Here is a 13,783-nt window from a genome sequence, read left to right as displayed (position 1 = left end):
CGAAGCCAAAAAGGCCAAGGAGAGTGGAAAGAAGCCAGTGAAATGCTTCTTGTGTTGTGGTCTGCATAGGATACAGGATTGTCCAATGCAATCTAAGATATTTATGATCAATAAAGAGAAGAAAGTGGAGCCTAAGGAGGAAAGCCTATATGAGCTTAGACCAATTATATTCAATTTTGCTAAAGCGACAAGGGAGCACAAGTAGAAATGGTTAATGTTTGTGGACATCAACATCGAAGGCTGAAAAGTGATGCTCTTATTGATACGGGGGCATCAGACTTATTTATATCAGAGAAATTTGTGGGTAAACTTGGTCTTTCAGTTAGAAAATCGACCAAGACGATGAATTCAATAAGTTCTAAAGAGGTCCCAACTGTAGGAGTAGCACAAGGAGTTGAGTTGCAAATCTACGAGTAGAAGGGCAAGAAATTTTTCAAAGTAATTCATCTAGTAGTGAATACTAATTGGGAGCATTTACTCAACACTTGGTGTGTTTTTGTTATTCTATGACTATTCTGTTCTTTCGAGCTCTATTTTTTCTTTGACTTGCTTTTGCTTTTTTTTGGTACCTTGGAGAATTTCTATCAAGAATTCTCACTTTGCGAGAGTTAGGCTGACTTAGGCACATTTGGATTGAAGAAATCGCCTAAGGTCACACGAATTGTGAGATGAAAGGTTTGGCCCTATGCCACAAGGGTCATCTTTTGCATATTGGTCTGTTTAGACTTGGTTTTGCTTGAGGATAAGCAAAAATGTAAGTGTAAGGGATTTGATCTACTACAATTTGATGTGTTATTTATGGTACCTTTGCACATATTTCAAAATGTTTTTAAGTAGAATCGATTCATTTTAGTGTTAATTTGTGATTTTAGGTGTTTAAGTAAAACAAAAAGGTGTGATTTTTAGTCATTTCTATGCTATTTTATGCTATTCTATATCTAAATAAAGTTGTGTGGTTATATAAGACTAATTGGGAGTTGAATATGCACTTCAGGGATGAAACTACAACTAATGTCGCGACCACAAGTTATGGAAGTCGCGACATTGAAGATAGATGCAATAGGGGATCAAAACAGACTCCACATCATGACAATTCCTATGAGTGTTGACTTGATTTTAAGGGCATTTCGAGATCATTTTCTAATTTTAATCCCTAAGCGTTGTAGTAATATGAAGGGTAATTTAGTCTTTGAGTTATTTCCTATATAAACAACATTTTGTTTTAGAGTTAGGTATGGATAGTTAGTAGAGATTTTAGATTAGACTTTTCTCTTAGAAATTTTCTTAGATTAGGTTTTCAGTTTTATATTTTATTTTTATTTTATTAAAATTTTTATTATTTTTATTTTTATTATTTTTATTTTTATTCTATGTGTTGGAATTTTATTTTATCAATTAAAATTTGAAAGTAGAGATTACTCAAGAACTTTGTAATCACCTGGATTTTTCAATGAGATTTGTGTCCACTCATTCTTATTTTATATTATGTTAGTCATTTAATTGATAGACTGTTTGTATGATATTAAGAATGATTTATGCGATTTGATGATTATCTCATATAGATTAATTGATTAACGATCATTTAATTGAATGTTAATTTCTATTAAATTAGGTATTTTATTTAACTTTACCAAATACTAGAATTGACGTCTCTAGTAGACTATGTAGACAAAGGAGACCGATAGGAGAATTTGTCATGTATTGTTTTGGTAAATGTGTGTTGAGCGGTGAGACCGAAAGGGTAGCTTAGATGGTAAGTAAGAAGAGACTGAGAGGGTATTCCTATGTAAGGGTAGTAAACAATTCAACCGGGATAAGATATTAGCTTAATTAATAGTTAATTAATTAATTGATTTTAGAATTATGAAATTGCATTGCTTAAATAAGAAATAGAAATTTCCTTAATTCCTAGTAGATATTAAATTTAAGATTAGTTTTATCCCAAGCACTACTAATTTGAGACTCAATTAGATTAATACTTGCTTTCAAATAATTGATTTAATAACACCATTTGTTGATTTTTGTCAATCCTTTGGGTTAAATCCTCAGAATACTTTCGTATTTTGTTGTAATAAAAAACTATATTACAATTTGACACTGTACGCTTGCAGTTAAAAATTGTGCTTTTAAATTCTTTTATAAATTGTTTTTTTTTTTGCGCAAGCACACATGCTATTATCAATAAAACTCGTGAATTCATGACCAGCTAAAGAGTCTGCCAACCAGTCAATTGAAGGTAGTGGGAAACTATCCTTCAGGCAAGCTTTATTTAGATTTGTGAAATTTGCACACATTCTCTATTTATTCCCAGGCTTGGGCACCATTACCATATTTAACACCCAATCCGGGTAGGTGACTTCACGAACAAACTGACAGTTAGCAATTTATTTACCTCTTGTCTAATTGTCGCTACTATTTTCAAGGAGAATCATCATTTTCTCTTATTTACTGTTCGAGTGCTAGAGTCTACCCCTAAAGAATGTTAAATGATGGAAGGGTGGATGCCAGACATATCAGAAGTAGACCAAGCAAAAACATCCTTACAATTAATTGGTAAAGAGCTTAACAACTCTTTTTTTACAGATAAGAGGGTGGCAACCATCTGTATGACCCTTTCAGGATCTTCTACATTTAAGGATAGAGACTCTGTGATCTTTGTACCTCTAGCTTTTTAGAGGTTTACCTCAGATCTTTGCTCTAGACCTTCCAAGTCTAGAATTGTTTTGTTAATTAGATTCACCCTAGTCGAAGAATTTTGTTAGATGTGGTTGCAGCACGCGAGAAGAGGAGAATGAGGAAGAAGGACTGTCTATTCTTCTGTAAGCCTTAGATAAATGATATGACATTCTCGAGGCCTTCTGCTGATCACATTTCATGTATCCTTCTTGTGTAGGCATAGGGAATTTCACCATCGTGCATAAAGTGGCCACAACCATCTTGGCCATCGGCATTATTAGCCTGCCAAAGATTGCATTATATACGATCAAATGGTTCACCACTAAAAAGTCAACATCTTTTTTTATTTTATGCTCTTCATCACCCAATACCACTAGGAGAGTGATAAATTCCTTAATTGTGATTAGCTAATTGGAGAAGCCATAGATTGGACTGCCTTTCATTAATATTGTGTCCTTAAGACCCATCTTGTGAAAGTCCTTAGCTATTAAAATGTCAATCGAACTCCCCGTGTCTACCAGGATTCTATTAACCTAAAATGATGAAATGGTGGTTGAGACAATAAGAGGATCATCTCCTTTTGCATCTAGAACTTCCAATTTATCTAACTCTAAAAATTTTAAACCCCAAAAGGAAGATCTAGGATTCTTAATTGACGTAGATATAGATAGTGTTAGCATTGTGTGACCCGAATCCTTGTTAAAGAAAATACAATGGTAAAACAGACCATGCAGCACAAGTAAAATCCATATAGAACTACATTTATTCTATTTGACATTGATTAGAATAAGATTTTTCAACCTTTAAATAGATGTAGTGAAACTCCTCTTATATCATTCAGTTTTCAACATTAGTGAATTTCTCCTCTTCTACATGTGATTTTTTCTCCAAAGGGTTTCCACGTAAAATCTGTGTTCTTAATTTCTTTTCTTTTCTTTATTTTTGCGATCATCCAATTGTCATTATCGGTATCTATTTTAACAAACTAGTATCAGAGCTTTTGAAGTTGCTTATCTCAATCACGGTAATGGCAACAATGAAGTATGATATTACGCTGTTGGATCGCAACACCAAATTCACATTGTGGTCGATAAATATGCAGGCAGTTCTTGTGCAGATGGATTTGGAGGATGCCCTACTAGGGTTAGGTAAAATGCCTTCGACATTGATGAAGAAAGAGAAGAAGCGTAAACATCGAAAGGTTTTAATGTAATTACATTTGCATTTATCGAATGAAATTCTTTAGGACGTGTTATAGGAGAACATTGTCACTGTATTATAGGAAAAGTTACAGTAGTTATGCATGTCAAAAACCCTAACTAGCAAGTTACATATGAAGCAACATCTTTATGCTTATTGTTTGGAGTAAGGTGCGTCTGTGCACGAACACTTAACTGTGTTTAAAGAAATTCTCACAAACCTAGAGGCCATGAAGGTTTAGTATGATAAAAAAGATTTTGGGTTAATTCTACTTTGTTCATTGCCCCCTACTTATCCAACCTTTAGAGATACAGTTTTGTATAGTTGTGAATCTCTCACAGTTGATGAAGTCTATGCTTCCTTAACGTCATATAACAAGATGAAGTATTTTGTGTTTGGATCTAACACTCAGAGAGAGGGTCTCATTGTTCATGGGAAATAAGAATTAAATACTAATGATAATTGTAGGATGACACAAGAATGAAATCCTCGCAGTAAATCTAAGGGTAGATCAAGATCACTAAACAAAAGTAAAACCTATAACTTCTGCAAGAAGAAAGGGCACATTAAGTCTAAGGGCTGTAAGTTGCAAAATAAAATTAAAAGGGAGGCGACAAATCAAAACAGAAAATAATCAGAATAATCTGGTGAAGCTATTATTGTAGAAGACTACATTAATGGTGAACTCCTAGTTGCTTATGTCGGCAACTCTAAAGTGAGTGAGGAGTGAATCCTTGATTTTGGTTGCACATTCCATATGAGTCACAATCGAGATTAGTTTATAATATATGAAACAATATCTGAAGGTGTTATTTTGATGGGAAATAATACTTCATGTAGAATTATATGTATTGGCATGATCAAAATTAATATGTTCGATGGAGTCGTCAAAACACTTAGTGGCGTACGACATGTACTAGAATTGAAGAGAAATTTGATTTTATTGAGTACTCTTGATTCAAAAGGGTACAAGTACATAGATGAAAGTGGGGTTCTAAAGATCAGTAAGGGTTCCCTCATTGTAATGAAAGAGTAGAGAAAGGCTGTCAAGTTATATGTTTTATAGAGTTCAACTATTACTGGTGATGCAGCCGCCGCTTTCTTTTCCTTGTAAAATAATGATGTTACTAGACTTTGGCACATGCGTTTAGGGCATATGAGTGAGAACGACATGGCAAAATTGAGCAAAATAGGACTTCTTGATGGACACGGTATTAGCAAACTTAAGTTTTGTGAGCACTATGTTTTTGGGAAGTAATAGAGAGTTCGATTCATCAGATGAATCCATAACATAAAAGGAAAACTAAATTATATTCATTCTGATATTTGGGAACCGTCTAAAGTGCCTTCGAGGGGTGATGCTAATTAGATACTGACGATCATTGATGATTTTTCCAGAAAATTTTAGGCATTCTTCTTAAAACAGAAAAAGTGATGTGTTTTCCACATTTAAGGCTTGGACAACTATGATCAAGAAGCAAATAGGAAAGTGGATAAAACACCTTCGTACAAATAATGTCTTGGAATTATGTTCTGACAAGTTTAATAAATTGTGTAAATCAGAAGGGGTCATGAGACACATGATAGTACAACATACTCTATAGAAAAAAGATGTAGAACGAATGAATAAAAAAATCATGGAAAATGTTCAATGTATGTTATTGAATGTTTGTTTACCAAAGTCGTTTTAGGCTGAAGCGGCCTCTACTACATGTTTTCTAATTAATCGGTCTTTATCTGTTGCGATTAAGAAAAGAACTCCACAATAGGTATGGTCTGGTAATCCTCCTGATTATTCTGATTTGAAGATTTTTGGGTGTCATGTGTATGCTCATGTTGATAATGGGAAATTGAAACCTAGATCCATTATGTGTTTTTCTTGGTTATAAGGCTTGTGTGAAAGGGTATAAGTTATGGTGTCTTGAACGAGGAAAGTTGCAATTAGCAAAGATGTTATTTTTTATGAAATTGTTATACTGTCTAACTTATCTCTTAAAGGCTCTTCCAATAAAGATCAGTAAAGTTCAAACACATATGTGAAGTAGGTGGAGCTTCAAATTGATCCAAGATCTACAACAGAGTCTACTCCTCAAGTTAGTACAGAAACTCAAAGTAGAGTTGCTTCTTTACCATAATATTCAATTGCCAAGAATAGACCTAGAAGGGAAATTAAGCATCCAAAAAGGTTCGCCGAGGCTGATCTAGTTGCTTATGCTTTAAACGTTACTAAAGATATAAATGCAAATCAAGAGCCATCTACTTATTCTGAGGCCATTAGCTACGAAGATTCAAGAAAGTGGATGATTGTCATGCAAGAAGATATGGAATCACTCCATAAGAATAGAACATGAGACCTAATCAATATACGTAAAGGTAAAAAGGCTATTCGTTGTAAATGGGTATTCAAGAAGAAAAAAAGGACTCCAGGAGTTAAAAAACCCCAAATATAAAGCAAGGTTTGTTGCAAAAGGTTATAGTCAGATTGTAGGCGTAAACTTCACAGATGTGTTTTCTCCAGTTGTGAAGCATAGTTCGATTCGAGTCTTGCTTGGTATTGCGGTCATGTTTGATTTGGAGCTTGAGTAGTTAGATGTAAAAACAATGTTCTTGCATGGAAAACTTGAGAAAGATATTTACATGCAACAACTAGAGGGTTTTACAGTCTTTGAAAAAGAAGATTATGTTTGCTTGCTGAAAAAGTCATTTTATGGCCTCAAATAGTCAACTATGCAGTGTTACAAAAGGTTTTATTCATTTATGACTACTCATGATTTCAAAAGAAACAGCTTTGACAGTTGTATTTACTTTAAGAAAAACAATGATGATTCATTTGTATATCTACTCCTTTATGTTGATGACTTGTTGATAGTAGCCAAAGATAAATGGGAGATAAGAAAGGTTAAAACCCAACTTAGGAAAGAATTTGAGATGAAAGATTTGGGTACAGTAAAAAAGATATTCGGGATAGAGATTCTCAGATATAGTAAAGCATGTAAATTTACCTAAGTCAGAAAGGGTACATTGAGAAAGTTATTTACAGGTTCAATATGTAGAGTATCAAACCTGTTAGTACTCCATTAGCAGCCCACTTTAGAATTTCATCAGCATTGTCTCCACAAGCAGATGATGAGATTGACTACATGTTACGTGTTCCATATTCTAATGCAATGAGATCTCTCGTGTATACTATGGTTTGCTTATGTCCAGATTTGTCATATGCAGTTAGTGTGGTTAGTAGATACATGGCGAATCCCGATAAAGAATATTGAAAAATAATTTAGTGGATTTTCAGATACATGTCACGTGTTCCATATTCTAGAGCAGTGGGATCTCTCATGTACACTATGGTTATACGGGACTCATTCTGGCTGATGTTGGTTACAAAAAATGTTCCTCACGAGTCCTGAGAAACGAGGTTATCCCACGGTATTAACCATCTGCCTACCCCCTTACTGCGAAGGATTATCTTGTTGGAACTGCTCGTCACCTACCGAGGGGGAGTCCTTTGCTGAAACTAGTACTAAATTGTTGGAGCTTGATGGTGGCATGAATAAAAAGGCTGTTTAGAAAAATGAGACCTTTAGGTAGCTTGTACTGAATACCTGACTTGATTTATGTCTATCTGATCACCCTTCATGAAATAGTGAACCATTTCGTATAACTGAGATAGCTTCTCTGAGGGGTTACCAATGAGGTGAAATCGAAGAAAATTATGAGTAGTTTCAGCCAAAAAGGCTTGATTGACTAGAGCATCAGAAACATCATTTCTTATCATGGTTGCAACATTAAATCTCTTCATGAAATCATGGAGGGATTTGTTCTCCTTCTGCAGGATGAACATAAGATAAGCTAGGAATTGTTGTGGGGTTTTCTTGGCTAAAAATATGCTCATGAATAATCAGGCTAACTAATAAAAAATGATTATAGACCCCGAGAGAAGTGACAGGCACCACTGTCGAGCAGTTCTAGAAAGAGTCATGGAGAAAATTCCATGTTTCATAGCATTTAAGGCCCCAAGAATGTTGATGTGGTTGTTGTAGTGAGCTGAATGGTCTTTTGGGTCACTCATACCAGTATAAGGCAACTTAAGGAACTTGAAAGAAACGAAAAGGTTGTGAGTTAGAATGGAATGGTCTAAGGGTTCATTAGCGTAGCTCTAAGAAACTTCATCAAACTTAGAAACCTTAGCCTTTTACAAGAATTTCAATCTAAAGGCTACAATATATTCTTCAATAAAAACAACCTTGTTTCGAGGTTCCCACTCTAGACGGTTGACAAGCTGAAGATCTTGTACCACTTCATTATTATTGTGATCCTTTTTATTTTTATGGATAGCAGACTGTGTTGTACCTTTCAGTTCTAGTGGAAGGGGTAAATAACCACATTTCGCAATGTCTTTGGTTGCACGTACTCTAAGATCAGTTTTTCATTGTGGGCATTTTGCTGATCCGGTAAGCGTTGATGCTCTTGTTGTTCTTAGAACTGATGCTGCAGAACCAGGAGTTGTTCCTCCATGAGATGCATTTTTTCCTGCATCTCAGTAACATGGTGTTGAAAGCTAGGGAGTTGTTGCTGAAAAGTTTGATCTGGAGGAATGGCCACAATAATGGGTTGAGGTTTAAGAGCCAAACAAGAGGGGATTTGTTTTATAAGGTCATCTCTGGAGTCTTGTTTGATAGTAAGAGATGATGGAGTGATGGGAATTGAAGGAAAGGCCATAGTTGCTAGGTTAGCCAAGGGAGTGTTAAGGACATTCAAAAGTTGGGTCAGGGCTTCCATGGAGGTCATGGCAAGGCAAGTTGACGTCTTGGTTTGGATTGAGGGAAGCTCTGTGTTGTGGACGTCATTTCCATTTGGAGTGGATGAATTGGCAGGGTTGGTGTCATTGTTATTGTTGATGGGGGTTTTTAGGTAAAATCATTCTAATTCTGAGACATTTCAGTCAACGCTCACCGCACCAATTGTTGATGCGATTGTGGGTAGCATTGTTCGACTCGAGGGTTATTGCTATACCCTCTGCCGAGTTGGACACATATCAACATTAATAAAATACTATATTAATGAATAACTTTTTACATTTTGTAAATATTTTATATCATTATCTCTTGCTTTATGTTTTAAAAGAAAGTGTTAGCAGTTTAATATGATATATTAATTTATTGTTTTTAATTAAATACGTTAATGTTTAATTTAATCATTCCAAGACAATAGTTTATTTCTTGAAATATTATTAAAACTAAAAAAATTCTTAAATTTTAATCACACAAAATTTAATTTTGTGTTTAGTTATTCGGCTTAAATCATTATAACTTTTATAGAACTGCTCTGATTTTAAAATTTTACTTAATTTATTTTTAATTATTATTCTTTGAAATAACTTTATTTTTGCTTAATTTCCTATTTGATTGCATTATTGAAAAGCAATGGGAAAAATTCTGCAAATGATAATTCATACACTTTAATAGCTTACCTAAAGCGTATATAAACTATATATAAAAAGAAGGCCTACATGACACATTTTCTGCTTTTATTTTTTTTTAATTCAATTTTGTTCCCTTTTAACATTTGTTCTGGATTTTTTTTTACGTTATAAACTAATGGTTTCATTACACTTATGATCTCTTTACTTTTTTAGTTTATATATTAATGGTTAAATTTCAATTTCGGTCTATAAGACATAATTTAGTACCCTGAGCAACACCTCTTCTATTTTTTCTTTTACATTATAAGATGATGGTCAACTTCAGCTTTGATCTCTTTACTTTTTTTAGATTATATAACAACAGTGTTTTTTAAATCGGACCAGTGGTTGAACTAGTCAGGCCACTGGTTCGCCAGTCCAACTGGTCCCACCAATTCGATTAAAAAATTCAAAAAATTAAAAGAAAAACCTTGTTCAACCGCAGGTTCAACCAGTTTGTACCGGTTCTCGGTCTAACCGGTTCAAAGCCACTTTTCAATATGGTACACAGTTGGTTCTCGGTCCAATTAGCTGGTCCGATCTGGTTCAAGTAATATTGTATAACAATGGTAAAATTTTATTTTTAGTCCCTATACTATGCTCAAATTTAAAATTTTATCTCTATATTTAATTTTTAACATAATTTGATACTTTTCAAGAATATTTATATAATTTGTCATATTAATTGTACACAAATAAATATATTTTATTACTTCAATTATTATTTTATTTTTAAATTATACAATGAATTGATTGATCCATACATTGAATACTGTGTCATGTTTTGATTTATTACATCATATTTTTAATCTCAATTTATCTCATATTTTTCTAATTTATCTTAATTTAATTCTAAATTTATTTTTATAAAATAATATTTTAATTTAAACTTTTTAAAGGTATTTTAGTTGACAATTATTCAATATAATTAAATTTTATTTTTTAATTAATTATTTAAATCCCCAACATAGTTGTGGTATAATCTAGTAATGGGTAAAAGAAAACAATTGCCAACCTGTGGCGTAGGTAAAAATTGCCCAAAAGAGTGTTAAAAATCTAAACAGATATAGGGAACTAATTTTGTCATCTTTACCCGTTGAAAGGTTATAATGCAACTGCCATTTGAGGCTATTTTCGCTAAATCTTCAAGTGTTAATGCAATATTGATAAACTACAATTGGACCCTCCATATTCTTGCATTATGAGAAAGGCGTTAATGCCAAAGTTTATGTTTAAATAGCCTCTAGAGAGAGATTATAGGCGTTAATGCCAAAACAAGAAAAGGGTTGTGAGTTCAATGGCAAGTATTGAATGAATGCTAATGCATGTAAGTGGGGTTGTTGAATACCTTGGGATGACCCTTTTAGCTTGTAACCAAAGGCTTCCTTTTGAAACTATATCAGAGGTATCATCTTAGGGATTCTCAAGCCTCTGCATATACAAGAAAGATTCTGCGTGGGTAAAAATTGTTTGTTCTATGTTATGCTTAAGTACTATGAACTTGAATTAGTTGCTTGTTTGTTGATACAGGGATGTTAAGTGCGCAAACATATTGGTGGATACAAGCGGATCTATGAAACTTGCAGATTTTGGGTTGGGCAAAGGTTTTTTCAACTCTAAGGCTCTAATCTTCTTTCTTGTTTTTTAGTAGCTTCAAAAATTATCACAATAACGACTGCTGGTGGTATTTTAGGTCTTAGGAATATGGTGACAAAAGAAACGATTTCTTGGCCAATGTTTGTGTATGGCGGAGAAAAAGGTATAAATTTCTCTTTCTGATCCATCATAATTTTCCCCGGACTTCATTTATATGGACCGATCACCATAGCATGAATCTGAACATTTAGCTTATCATGAACACATCTTTTTCAAAAAATATTGCAAATGATTGACTATGGCATTTCTCCCATTGTGAAAGCTGCTGGCTCCTCTTTAGATCAGACCTAAATCATGTCTTCTCTCAGTGCTTTTTCTCTACAAACACAGTTTGTTTTATAATGAATTCTTTTACAAGAAGAAGATAACTATTAGAACACAATTTTTTTTGGGTTTAGAAGTAAATTGATTTTTTAAAATTTTATATATTTTTTATTTTTTTATTTATACTATTGATAATATTTTTTCTTTTTTAAAAATATTTATATTTTTCTCTAAAGACGATGTTGAGCCATCAAGAGAGAAAGGAAAGGCGAGAGCCGACGATGAGTGATGCGAGCTTTCGGTTTGTATTTCTATGATTCGAGATCAATCTAATTATTGCATATTCATGTTAAATTGCATGATTTAGTAATGAGGTGAGTATATAATGGTTGTATGAATTAAACTGTGGTTATTGAAATGGTATATTGAGATGGAGAACTAAATTGAATAAAATAGAAAGTAACATGATTTAATTGATATGTGAAAATTGGTATGAAATTGAGTTGAAGCATGTTATATTATGTGTTGAAATGGTGAATTGATGATGAATTGAGAGTGATGGAACGTGAATTGAACCATGTGACGAAAATGAAAAATTGGTTACCCTATTAACTGTTCGGGCAAAGTCAGATATAGTTTACATGTCATAGGATTAGATTTTGTTTTATACTTCGGTTTGGCCAATGATGCATTATTTATGTCAATATATTTGTTTCGATTTATCCGATGATGCACTATGTGTGCCAGTATGATTGCTTCGGTTTATCCGATGATGCACTATGTGTGCCAGTATATTTCTTTTGATTTATCTATTGATACACTGTGGTGCCAAATTGGTGTGTTGGTTGGTTAATCTGTATATCCATCTTGAGTCCAAGTTCGGTTAATAGGGCATATAAAGTATGATTTGGATGAACGATATTGGAATTGAATTGATAATACAAATTGGTATTATAAAAGAAAAATAGATTGGCTACATGGTAATTGATATGAATTGTGATTGGATTTGGTATATTTGATTACATGTGAAATGTGATATATGATAACATGTGAAGACCGTGCGAATCGATTTATACGAGCACTAGGGCAGAATCAAACTTGAACGAGTTAGTAGACTTGATAAAGAAAAGTTAATTATAAAATGAATGATTAAATAACATTGGATGAAACAAGATTGAATGTCATAATGATGCATTCATAAGTATGTGAATTTGAAATGGAAATGACTATATCTTTGTTAATAGAATGTTCAGTATAGCATGATTGTTAATTGAAATGGTGTATAATAATGGTAATTGAGTATTGATTTGTGAATTGATTTGGTCTAATTATGGCATATTTGGATTGAATTCTTATATTGAATATGTTCATTTTGTGACTTGAATAATAGAAATACCGCTCAGCTTTATTTCTCATCGTACGGTTTATTTTATTTATGTGTAGGTATAGGTTATTCTCGAGGTTAGAAGAAGTGGTTTCAGCAACCAGCCGGAGATCCTTAACTCATCAATGTTTGTATAGTTTCGTTTTGTTAAATATATGGCATATACCTATGTCAAGTCAATTTTTGGTATAATATGCTATTTTGTGAATGTTTGAAGTTAGAATTGGTAATTTGGAAATGGTTAATGTAGAAAATGTAATGAGCATATTAGTTGAATTGCTAAGTTTTCTTATGCACCTATATAAGGCCTATGGTTTGAATGATCCAATTAATAGAAATGGACATGTATGTTAAGATTAGTTCTTGAATTGTATGGTCAATTTGATGAATTTATTGGGATGAAGCATTTAAGGTAGTATATGAAGTACTAATATGTGATTTTATGTCCTTATTAGGTTGATAATGAGCTTGACTAATTGGTTAAGCCATTTTGAATTGGTACAATTTGGATCAATTGCAAACATGTTGCGGCATCGAGCATTTTTCGTCGTGACGAGACCTAGTTAATGAGTTGCATTGCGATGAGGAACCCCTAAAGTCGCTATGTCAACTCAAGATTTTGAAAAACATTACAATTTGGTCCTAATTCAACCTCGGGTTAGCAATAGAGCTTTTGTAAGCTTGTAGAAGACTTGGAAATGATTGTATATCATCCTATGTGCATATATTACTCGCAGTTACTCCGACAACGAATGTGACATGCTGTAGCTTGAACCCGACGATCGGGTCAGGTATGGGGTGTTACAAATACAAAGGAATGATTTAATCCAACAAGCTGAGGAGAGTGTGTAGTGAACATCTTGCCAAAATTTCTCCTTGTGTATGGCAATTTGAGCTGTAAATTTCTTGACTTTTTTATACTTGAGATGGTGTGATCTTGGCTTTAAATCCATTCATAACATGGTTGTAAGGGTAAAGTGTTGGATCTGGTGCCCTAAGTGTAATATATTTGTTTGTACAATTATAATTTTTCAAACATATTTTTTTAATAAAATTTTTCATGAATCACATTAATACCCTTTGTATATTGTCCTCAATAGTTTTTGCATGCAAAGCAAAATGGAAGCGAATATTAGCTCACC

General features: G+C 33.3%; 1 long non-coding RNA gene across 2 annotated transcripts; it reads left to right on the top strand.

Moving 5' to 3' along the window:
- The first annotated feature begins 10,552 nt into the window (after window positions 1-10,552).
- On the top strand, window positions 10,553-13,715 carry LOC107910264 (uncharacterized). 2 transcript variants are annotated; one of them, XR_001687570.2, is made up of 5 exons: window positions 10,553-10,742; window positions 10,868-10,941; window positions 11,031-11,096; window positions 12,701-12,768; window positions 13,097-13,715. It is a non-coding gene; the product is annotated as an uncharacterized lncRNA (long non-coding RNA). The 2 variants fall into 2 exon arrangements; XR_001687568.2 differs by lacking the exon at window positions 13,097-13,715 and having other exon boundaries at window positions 10,554-10,792; window positions 12,701-12,917.
- Window positions 13,716-13,783: the final 68 nt, after the last annotated feature.

The sequence above is a fragment of the Gossypium hirsutum genome, chromosome D02 (genome assembly GCF_007990345.1).
Source record: "Gossypium hirsutum isolate 1008001.06 chromosome D02, Gossypium_hirsutum_v2.1, whole genome shotgun sequence".
NCBI lineage: Eukaryota > Viridiplantae > Streptophyta > Magnoliopsida > Malvales > Malvaceae > Gossypium > Gossypium hirsutum.
This window is presented reverse-complemented; position numbering and strand designations above follow the sequence as displayed.